The 11,512-nt window shown below is 40.1% G+C and overlaps 1 long non-coding RNA gene across 1 annotated transcript; it reads left to right on the top strand.

Moving 5' to 3' along the window:
• The first annotated feature begins 2,413 nt into the window (after positions 1–2,413).
• On the top strand, positions 2,414–11,125 carry LOC107518580. The gene is made up of 4 exons (XR_001598907.2): positions 2,414–2,691; positions 6,865–6,983; positions 7,481–7,606; positions 8,022–11,125. It is a non-coding gene; the product is annotated as an uncharacterized LOC107518580 (long non-coding RNA).
• Positions 11,126–11,512: the final 387 nt, after the last annotated feature.

Raw genomic sequence — 11,512 nt, 5'->3', positions numbered from 1 at the left:
AAAAGAAAAAATTGTCTTTGTCTGGCCTATTCAAGGATAATAGGAAAATAAATGAAAATAATTTAGTCCCTGGAATCGAGTAGGCTCTTTTACTTAACAAGTTAACAGGAAAACTCAGGAATTAAGGAGAAATATTTTGATTCTTGTGATACTGAAATTCACTGACTTTGACTGGCACGTGAAATCTAGCAAATAACTAATTTCACTGGATCTTTCTGACTTGTTACTAGTTAAAGGAATGGTTGATGCAAATATTTAGATGCATGGTTAGGGAACAATTTGTTAAATGTTCCCATAACTTTTTTCAGAAAGTAGAGTATAAAAATTATTTTTTAAAATTTATTTAGGATTATCCCTTGGGGAAACCAAACACCAGTGTATTCTTTCTTTTAGCCTCGTCCTACTTCTTGCTGTTCCCTTTCTCTCACTAATACTCTTATTCCTTTTAGATGGAGTTGTCATTCCTCTTTGCTTTTGTATCTGTTTTTTACCTATGAACGCAGATATCAGGTCTTCTTTTAAAGAAAGAGGTTGGTAATTATATATAACAATTTCAACTCTGTCATTTATAATTTGAACTTGAAATATTTACACACAATCGCAACTAGTGAATTGTAAGTGCTAAATAAGTAATGCCACATGTATTAGTTCAGACTGTACTAGCAAAGTACCATAGACTGGGAAGCTTATTAACAGAAATTTGTCACTGTTCTGGAGGCTAGTAGTCTAAGATCAAGGTGCCAACATGGTCGAGTTCTGGTGAGAGCCCTCTTTTGGGTTGTAGACTGCTGTCTTCTCTTTGTATCCTCATGTGGTAAAGAGCAGAGAGAGGAAGCTACTCTTGTGACTCTCATAAAGGCATTGATCTTATGGGGGTTCCACCCTCATAACCTCATCTTATCCTAGTTACCTCCCAGAGACCCCCTTCCTAATATATCACATTGGGGGTTAGGGTTTCAACATATGAATTTTGGGTACATGAAAACATCCAGTCCATAACACCATGATAAAAAGTTCCCAAGGTACTGTGGTCAGGATGATATTTCATTAGAATATTTTTCGTTTTCTGCTACATTTATTTGAAAATAAAGAACACATTTCTTGATGCTGCCTTCATTTTCTAATGACACACAAATCCTGAATTGATTACTGATTAAATATTACAATGCTACTCTGATCATGATCACTAAAACCTACCAAATTCCACAGATTTCTTTCAGTCTTTGTCGAAAATAATGACAACGCTGATGATGATAGCAACTACAAATTACTTCGTCTTTTCTACCAGACTCATTTAATCCCTAAAACATAGTTGAAACAAGGTTGCTAATATTCTCATTTCCAAAGAGCCACCTGCTAAGAGTTTATGTAAATAAAATAACAATCTAATAAGTAAATAGCAAATCCTGGTTTCAAAATTTACTATATCAGATTCCAAACTCCATCTCCTTTTCCACAACATTAGATGCCTGTGCAAACTGCATGTACTGAACCATCTCATTTTGTGGCAAGTCCTACACTTCTAAAACATTGATATTCCTTTATTGTCTCATACCTCACTGATTACAAATTCTCTGTTCTCATTAATTTGTCTTTCACATCCAAATTTGTAGATGCTTTGACCAAATAGCAAAGTGTCTTGATTATGTAATACACAAAATAAAATTGCCAAATAAAATTGGCAATTATTTCTGAGCATAAAATGTAATCAACAAATTAATTCTAACAATAATTATAAAATAACCATATTTGATATATTTCAGATGGATCACACAGATTGCTCGGTTAATTCTCACCATAAATTTTTGAGATTTGTAGGAGACGAGCCCCTTGAGAGTATGACCCTTGAGTCTGAGAATGATTGAATTATAAACCATTCGGTGACTCCTCTGTAGAAAACACTGAGCTAGTGGCTCTTGTAGATTAAAAAGACCAAAAAACATATGCTACTAATTTACATGAATGTGGAAAATGACTGGAAAAATATAAGTCGACGTATACAAACGGGCAAAATGTGAGGGATGGAGCGAATTATCATCATTCCCATCAGCAAAGAGATCAGGGAGTTCAGAAATTGAGCGCTTCACCTGGACCACACCGAAACTGAGCACGCGGCCAACGCTCATCCACGCGCGCAAAGCTCCCCTCGCTGAGCCCCAACGGCCGGGAGGGGTCGCACGAACTCCCCGTAACAGACTAACCGGCACCGCAGACCCAGAGGGATCCGCCTCGGGGTCCTGCGCCGCGCACCTGGGCGCCGCGTCGCGGGGAGAACCTGAGCTTCGTGGTCAGCTGGAGGCCCGGCCTGGGCGAGGCGCCCCGGGGCCGCGGCAACCGTGAGTAAACTCTCCCTTCTCGGGCCTGACTGCGGCGGGGCAGCTCTGCCGGGCTTCGCACGGAGCTTTCATTCTCTGGACCTGCCCCTGCGGCGATCCTTTTCTCTGCCCGGGAGGGTTTCAGCCAGACCGGTGTACGAAGGTGCCCATTCATTCAGGGGTCGAAGCTCGAAATCAGAGCGTGCTGTGGTGTGTGTTCAGATTCAGGATCCTTTTGGGGAGAAAGACATGATTCAGAGGAAGGGGAAACGCATGCACGATCTGGATACAGCTCTACGAAATATTGGGACCCTTCGGTGGAATGATTTGAGGAAAACGGCTGAGACTTAAAGAAGCCCCAGGGAAAAGGGAAAATGTGAGCCTGTGTGTGTGTGTGTATACATGCATATATATACGTATATATTTCAAATTTAACGGTTAATTCCTCCTACAGTGGTCGAAAAAGTGTTTTTAAATTTAAAAGTAAGAATTTTAAAATTTTAAAGTAATAAAAATCACATTAAGTTTAAGTATTTTATTTATGCCAAAACCAGACTTCATTTTAAGTTCCTGGATTTAATGGAAGAAAACGCATCAGCAGTATTTTCAAATTTACCTCTCTGCTATGTCACTTTCACTTGAGAGAATTGCCATATTTGGCAAGATCTTATGATCCAGTAACTGTCCTAAATAATTCAGCTTATAAAATCTTTTTTCCCCTTGTTTGCTTTAAACAAGAGTCTTAAGTATTCAGTTTTACATATAGTCCTGCCTTTTTATTGAGTTATTAACCTTTTCGAAATGTAATCCCATATAGATAAGCTGTGCAAAAATTCAGAATCCATTTGCATCAAGATGTTTTCCATTTCAGAGTAATGTAGGTTGCACTCAATATTATATCACTTACTACTTAATAAATATGTGCCAAATGCACTGATTGCATTTTATTTTGATGTCTACTAACTATCCTTAGATGCTTTTAATGTATTGTTTAGAATATTTCACTTGCTAGTTGAATAAAAAATTTGTAGATACCCTTTGTACAATACTAAAAAAGATGATCCTATTTGAATTCACGGAGGTAGAATTTTTGCATAATAAAATTGAGTACGAGCTGAGCAAGACACAAATATGCTATAATCTTTTTGATTGGCATAAAATAATTGCTTTTGCACCTTCGTACACACCTGTCACAGTAACAACTATCATAACTATAATATATCCCTAATGCTTTATATAATTTAGTTAATTATGATAACTTTATGAGTTGTTATAGACTATAACATGAGATGGTATCTTGCATGGAATATAGTATTCTCATTATCCCTCTTTTAAAGCTGAGAAAATTGTAGTATAGTAAGATGAAAACAATTGCCCTGATGGTGCAGCAAGTTGAGGGAAAGACTAGGGAAATGCATGGTTTACAAGTTTACAGGCCACCTGAGAAGACAGGAGTAATCCATGAGAGAAAATGCAGCAAGATAGCAGTTTTCAAACAGTTTTACTGGTACAATTATGTTAAGCTTGTTACATTTATCCCTTCTTATTAACAACTCTGAGGACCTACAGTGCCCCTAAATTGTGCAGGATACTGAGTAGGGATAAGAAATGTAGATGTGCTTGAGGTGTCAGTTAATCATAAACATTTAAGTGACTTTCAATTATAAGGCCCTGAGTGAGTGGGGGTGGGAGGAGAGATAAAAGGGGAAGACTTTACCCTCGAAAAGTATTCGACAATAGGAAATAATTACAATAATAAAAGTTGAAATATATTAAATATATAAACCTTTGGCAGTATTTCTGTCAATTTTAACAAATGAGCCCTGGCTCATTACTGGAGGAACTTGGATATACCTCGATAACAGTATTTTCTGTGGAGTACTTTGATGTATTGATTTCTTAAAAAATCTCTCTTAGAATATCACACTTTTTGAGGACAGGAACATACCTTATTTTCAGTAATTAACCTAACACTCAAATATCATCCAAACCTCAATTCGTGCTGGTGAGCAAATGCTGTGCCGGATATAGATGATAAGCTTTGACATATTTCAAATAAATATCAAGGTTCGGGCTTATAACTACATTGACATTTATTTTATTTGATTTGCAAAATATTTGAGTGGCATCTATAAAAATGTCTTGATAGACAAGGAGACGGGAACGCAGGCTGGATTTAAAGGTAAAATTTACATGGATTACTTGAAAAGATGTTTAGAAAAAGTATTTTCACACTAATCAAGGGCCTTCCTGCTCTTTCCTAGGGTCGGTTTCAGTATGTAATTTTTACAATTAACAGATAAAATTTTCATGGAAATATCTTAAAGAAGTGGTGAGGTAGGAAATTTATCAGAAAAGACCAGCAAATATGTTAAAATTACTTTTAATAGGTCATGTAAAAAGCGAAAAGTCATCCACCTTCTTTTGTGAGAAAAATACAATTCTAATTCAGGTATTTTGAGAGGATTAAATAAGCAACTCAGATTTTAAAAAACCCTAGATGCATAATAAATAATATACCAGTAAAATCAGAAGTTATGTTTATAATTCATAATCAAGTAGAGTTTATCTAGAAATTGAAGGATGCTTGCAACATAGCCAGTGATAAAATTAAGTAGATAGTAGAAGGCTTATGCTCAAAATGCAGCGCTTTACCATGTTCCTGGATGAAAACTCTCAATGGTGTAACACCTTGATTGTACCCAGGTGGATATATGCAGATAAAGAAAGAGAGGAGTTGAGAATGATTTTATGTGTTTTAACCTGAGAACATAGAAATATGCAGTTGCCATTAACTGAATGGGAAACAATATGAAAGTTATTTCTTTTTATTTATTCTTTGTGTTTTTTAAGATTTCAGCTTTGAATAACCCCTAACTTTGAAATGCTTATTAGATACCAACTGTTAAATAGGCAATTAGATATATGATTCCAGAATTTATCTTTGGAATACATCAGCATTAAGGTTGTTTGTTAAAGCCCTGAAAACTAGATTAAGTCAGGACCTGGTTCAAGGGTTTAAACTAGAAGGAGTTCTAGGCACTGAACAAAGGAAAACCACAAATTTAGATGTCACAAAAGAAGCTCAGGCTGGACAGCCAGGGAGGAACACAGTGTTGAGTGTGGGATCTGGGATCTAACTGAAGACCTTACAAACTGTGTGTGTCTCTACCACCTGTGTAAAACTGAGAGTTTGTATTTAAAAAAATGAATAATGTATTTCTTCAAATAAGAAAAAGACATTGCAAAAAGCAGTAGGTACATTATGGATAGGAAACTCACAGAAAAATATATGAATTTCTAATGACTATGGGGGAAAGTTCTCAACCATATTAGTGTGCTGGTTTTGAAGCTAAAATCTCAGCTTCGAATCTGTCTTCAGCCCTGCTTTGTGATGCTGGGCCTTCAGTTCCTTCCACTATATTTCTTTTTTGCCAGCGGATTTTTTTTTTTTTTCATTTTAAGTTCTTTCATACCAGTTGCAAGAGATGAATTAGAAGGCTGCGGTAAATTTCCTGTTTTCCTGACTGGACTGTGACTGATGACTACCACCAATTAGGAAAAGGAAAACTAATGGGTTGCTCCTAAATGCTATCTGTCAACCATCTGATTGGCAAAAACTAAAAAGAATGATAAGATCTCGTGTTGGTCAATGTGTGAGAACATATATAAACATACACTCTTGAGTATAGATTAAGATAACTATTTTATTTTTTTTTGTGGACAGTTGGCAGTATGTATTTGTAATGTGTATGTATTTGGACCAACAAATTTTACTGTGTGACACTTTCTTTAAAGATTATCACTTGGGTTTAAGACATGACACTTATGTTGACACATTGATTAAACTTAAAAACAACCAAGAAATGGTCAAATAGTCAATGTGGGAAAGAATTAGGGAAAGGGGAAGGGAAACAAAGCTAGAAGCAGAGTTAATATAAAGGATGCTTCCTGTGGTGTATTCCACCCAATTTGGGTGGATCTCTTGGCCCCTGTGTGTGTGCACATGCTGTCTGATTGCTTCACCACATGTATGTTTCTGGAGAAAAGTACAGATTTGAGAGCCAGATATGACTTATGTGGCCTATGGCCAGTCATTTAGCACTTTAAGCCAGCACCTCTCTGTAGATGAGTAGGGTCTGGCCATGGAAATAAGAAAGGTCACTGCCCTGGGGGTTGTCATCTCTGAGTTCTCTAGTCCTGGATTTTCTACCTGGTTGGTTATTCATCCTCTCTTAACTTCGAGGTGAGAGATTCAAATAAAAAGATGAATGTGCAGATTTAATTGCAAAGCAGACATTAATCTTCCCAAGCTTTGCTGCTGTGTAAGTATGAACATCTCTGTAGGAGATAAAGTTGTGTCTTTCGGCCCTGGATATGGAAGCCAAAGAAACTGGAGTAGAGCCAGGATGAGCTACATTGATGCTAACCTCTGCTCTGCTCCAGGTGGAAGCATTATAACAAGTAGCTCCAGTTGCTGTTTTCTTAAATTCGTAATGACTCTTGTCCTTTTCAGTGACTCCATTTCATTGTTCTTCTTTTTCATCAGTTGCTTTACTTCAGCCCATTAATGATGTTGACCCAGGTACCACATGGATGTAAGGAATATGAAAAATGATTTAGAACACTTGACCCTGTTGATGTCAGTGAGCTGAGTAATGATCCAAGGTGAGCCCAGAGAAACAACTCTTGTCACAAATTGCAGGACGTACTACTGTTGCATGAGTGTGTTACTTCCCGAAGGGGATACCCCATGGCTCTACCAAACACACGAAGACCACAGAGGGTGCCTCAACACTGAGAGGCCAACTCTTTGCTCCAAGACAAGATCCAGAACAATGACTGTAAGGAGAGCACTTACCCCCAAAAGGATTTTCCAGGCCTGCAGACATTGTCTTTGTGCTCAAAGACATACCCTACTTCTACCCCGAAGATGATGAGGTGGCCCTAGTGTGTTCTGCAGCGTCCTTGAGAAGGACCTGGATCAGGTTCTGTGCGTGCATGTTTATCTGGGGAGTGGTAATTGTCTTGAGTACTGACGATGGAAATATGCCTATTCCTTCCCACTAGCTAGATTACTTTTTTCTCATCTTCAATGGCTTTTTACCTTTTCGATGTACTCAACTTCCAAATATTCAATCATGATCTGCTTCATTTTTCTGCAGGTACAGTGTAACTGTCCAATGAACCATCCTGTCATTTAAGGCTGTGCGATCCATTTGCTCTACAGTGATGTCATCAAGTCAGGCACCATGTGGATTCTCCGTAGGGAGTGACTTCTCTTTCTTAAGGTACATATTCAGTGGGAAGAATTCATTGTTGAATTCAAATTTTGTTTCAAGGCATATGAACACCACAGACAGGGAAGATCCTTTGATGGCACTTGCCTTGCTCCTTGCCCTTGCCACATCCTTCTGATAATCTACTATGTCCTCCCAAACACTCTTAGAAAGCTCATCCAGCTTTGTCCACAGGACAGTGGTAATTTAATATTCAAAAAGTCACTGGTTTCTGGACAATGATCTTTTCCCTGAACAAAGTGAGCTGAGCTGTCTTAAGCAAGGTGACACAGGACATGGGCCAATTTTCATATCCTTAACTTAGAATCCAACTCTCGTAGAGTAGCTGGTGAGTGAGCCGAGTGCTCCTTGGTGTAGATGGGGATTTCTTTCCCAAGCCTGATAAACCATGTTCTTCCACTCCCAGGTTTGCTAAGACCTTACAGCTGCTCTGCCTTCCCTTTGGCCTCCTCCAGTCCCTGCCTGCTCAGCTACACAGCCCGGAGTTCTGTGTCCCTGCTGCTCCAGAGCCTGTCACACAAGGAGAGGAGAGGGGGAAAGTGGTCAATTGTATGCTTTTATTAAGGCTAAACTAAGAATTGGGGAGCCGAGCTGAAAGAAGTCAGATGGAAGGTATACTCCACCAAAATATTCAGGGCTCGGGGTTTATTCTTTTCCCTTCTGAACTCAGGGCCTCAAGACTGACAAATTCCAGTTCTATTTTTGGGATATGTGAAGTTTCTTGTCCTACTCTTCCTAGAGACTGAGTGGGGCATTTTAAGCAATGTATTTCTATGCAACCCCAAGCATTCCAACCCATGGCTGTTTACAGTCCAGTATCATGCTGGAGCAGAGTCCAGTTCCTGAGGCTTATTCTTTAACGGATTTCCTCATATATTTTAAGCTTCTGAACAAATGTCAAGTCGTTATTCATTTGCATTTGTTTTTTGAAGGGCTATATTCAGAATGACAAATGAAGGAACCTGAGCTGGTAGTGGATGTGCAACGCCACTGTCAAACCCCTTCCCTCAGCTTCAAAAGCTCAGTCAGCTCTCAGTAAGAGCTGGAGCCAGCCTCTTCTTTTCTCTAAGCCCAGTTCCTGGAATACTCTAGCCTTCTCCCAAATGCAGCAGAAACAAAAGAAAACAGTCTTTTTAGAAAAAAACAAATATGTTCATGAAGAATAAATTTCACTGTTTTTAAGAAACAGAGACCATTCTTTTTAGAGGATACATAATGTGAGAAACAGTGAATTTTCTCTAATTCTATGAAAACTTTTCTTTGAGAGAGATTTTCTTGGGAGTAAAGGATGGAGGACTTTCTAGCTGACCTGAGGAAACAGCCCCCAGAGACAGAGCCTGCAGCAGATATGAAGATGGCCTAATGGACCTGCCATTTGTGGTCCAGACTGTTGTGGCCTGGCTGGGGACATTGGTTCCCTGGGGAGCATGAAAGTGGGATATTTTTGTTCCCTCCCTCGATGAGTACCTGAAAGCCTGAAGGAAATGCCTCATTCCCTTTTTGATGTTACTCTTTGGTGGAGCCTTTGGCAAGAACTGGGGCTTCTGTGCCCAGGAGCCTTTACTAATCTCCTGCCCTGAGCAGGGACCTCTTCTCCAGGTGGGTGGTCTCCGTTCCTGCATCCTCTATTTCATCTTCTCCTGCTATGAGACTCCGTCTCCCAGAGTCCTCTCTCTCACTGGTTGATGGGTTTTTGTCCTGTTGGCTACCGTCCTGGCAGGGGCCTCTGAAAGGCTGTGAGCAAAATTGGAGGAAGCCCCTCTCATGGCCACCTGGCCTTCTCTTACCCACAGGTGAGGGTGAAGTCAAAGAGCCATCCAGGCCAGAGACTGAATCTTTTGCAGTCGCCTCTTCTCCCTGACCTGCTTAAGGGTTTTCTCCAAGGAGCATTGCAGGCCTGTCTCTAGAGTTACCCTTCCTCATGGCTAGATGAGAAGAAGAAGTTGGGGTTGGGTCTTTTTGATGTTAAAGTGTTTTATATTCGGGGACCTCGAAGCGTGAGCCCCCTCACACCCCACCGATGCCTGCAAACTGCCTATCAGGGGCTTCTGAAATCTGTTAAGAACCTGGGTGAAGGAAAGGAAGCCTCCAAGACATATTCTGGCAATATTCTTGATACAGGAAGGGGGAGCCCCATTTCTGTTTTGTGCATGGATATGGGGCTTCCCAAGGTGGAGCCAGAGAGAGTGGGCATCGTCGTTCCTGATGTTGTCAATCTTTCTCACCTTCTTGCCCAAGCCTGTGTCCTAGGTAAACACACAGGACCCTTCTTGTCTAGCTTCCCCCTCGGGCCTCTTGATTATTCATTCTGTGAGTCACTAACCAAGCCACAGTTATCTTTCTCAGAGCCTCCTCAGAGCTTATGCCAGATACCTGTAAAAGACAAGAGTTTAAAAAGTGCATCCAGGAGGGGAATGGTGACAGCCTGTTCATGTAGGCCTTGGAAGGTCACAGTCCTCATATCCCTGACTTTATGATACTCTTTTATCACTCACCCCAAGGCTTCCATTCATATTTTCTTCCCTATGGTTCTACCTTATGTCAACCTCATGTTGTACTAGGGCCTTGGAATTCCACAGGACAAACTAGCAAGAAGTGTGCCTGAAGTAACAGAAGAGATGGATTTCCTTTTCTGAAGAGAAAGTAGGTCTGGTTAGTGCCTTTCGGGTGAGCTCTCCAAATGGAAAAACAGGAGCCTGGTGTGTCAAGTAAGAAAAAGAGCAAAGAGAATATGTAGGAGGCTAAGTAGAATGTTCCACTGGGAATAGACTCTTCCAAGATAAATGCCCGTGGATGAGATTCAGGTCAAAGGATCAATGACAATAATAGTGAGGGCCATATATGTTTAGGGTTATTTCATTTTAAAGTGTTTTCACACATGTTTGTCTCGGGCGATCACCACAAAAAAACCCACAAATTTTGTGAATTCGATTATCTCTCAAGGAGTCTGAGTCTTAGGGAAGTAAACTTGTTCAAGTTATTACCCCAAAATTTTGCTACCAAAATAATCATTCTTTCACAACATTGCACACTGTCACCTAGCGGGTGAGGCCCATGGCCTGGCTCCATCATTTTTTCCTTCACCTGGAATACCAGAGCATGGATTAGGAGGTGTCCCGGGTTCTGATTTCTTTGCTTTCCTGCTATGAGTCTCTTCTCTGAGAGCACTACTTTCTGAGAAGGACTTGTTCTAAGAGGTGACATTGTCAACAGTTATGGACCTGGGACTTTATAGAAAAGAGGAGTAAGATTAAACCTGGGAGAGCCCAGGGTCGAATAGCAGAACCTTACCTTTTAAAGCTCCCTACTTTATCTTTCTGCCTCTGCATTGCTGCTGAAGACCAAACAACAAAACAACAAAAGAGCTCAGAAGCTACTTTTTGCCCTTCTCATTCTAAAGCAGCAACAAGCATTATAATGTGTGTGACGTTCTATATTGGTTAATGGACATCTCTGTTATTTCTATATTATTCATTTTTAAAGTCGATCAAAATATTTTCCACTATTCCTTCTTTGTCAAACTCAAATAAAAAAGGGTTTTGTGATGTGTTCGCTTTAGCAGCACATATCCTAAAAGATTTTGTGCTTGTGGTTTTATATTAATATTTCAGAAGTGGTCCTCTGCTGAAAAGAGGGCCTTCAGTGCTACATATGCTGCTTCATCCCATAGGAATCTGCTTCCTGAGGACAAATCACGTCGTATCTGATCAGAGTATTTCAGAGGCTCAGCGATGCTCTCCGTGTGTCACATTCAGCACAAGGGAGCAGCTTGGCCCAGAGACCCCCGAGATGGGAAGGTAGCTGATGTGCAGTGTTAAGTGACTGTGCCTCTCAGGTGGTCTGACCTCTCTTAAGCCATTCCATGGCCCTGAATCAGAGTTTTAGAGCTTTTACCCT

The sequence above is a fragment of the Rousettus aegyptiacus genome, unplaced genomic scaffold (genome assembly GCF_014176215.1).
Source record: "Rousettus aegyptiacus isolate mRouAeg1 unplaced genomic scaffold, mRouAeg1.p scaffold_m13_p_3, whole genome shotgun sequence".
NCBI lineage: Eukaryota > Metazoa > Chordata > Mammalia > Chiroptera > Pteropodidae > Rousettus > Rousettus aegyptiacus.
Note: the sequence above shows the minus strand (reverse complement) of the source record. Positions and strands in the feature narration are given on the sequence as shown.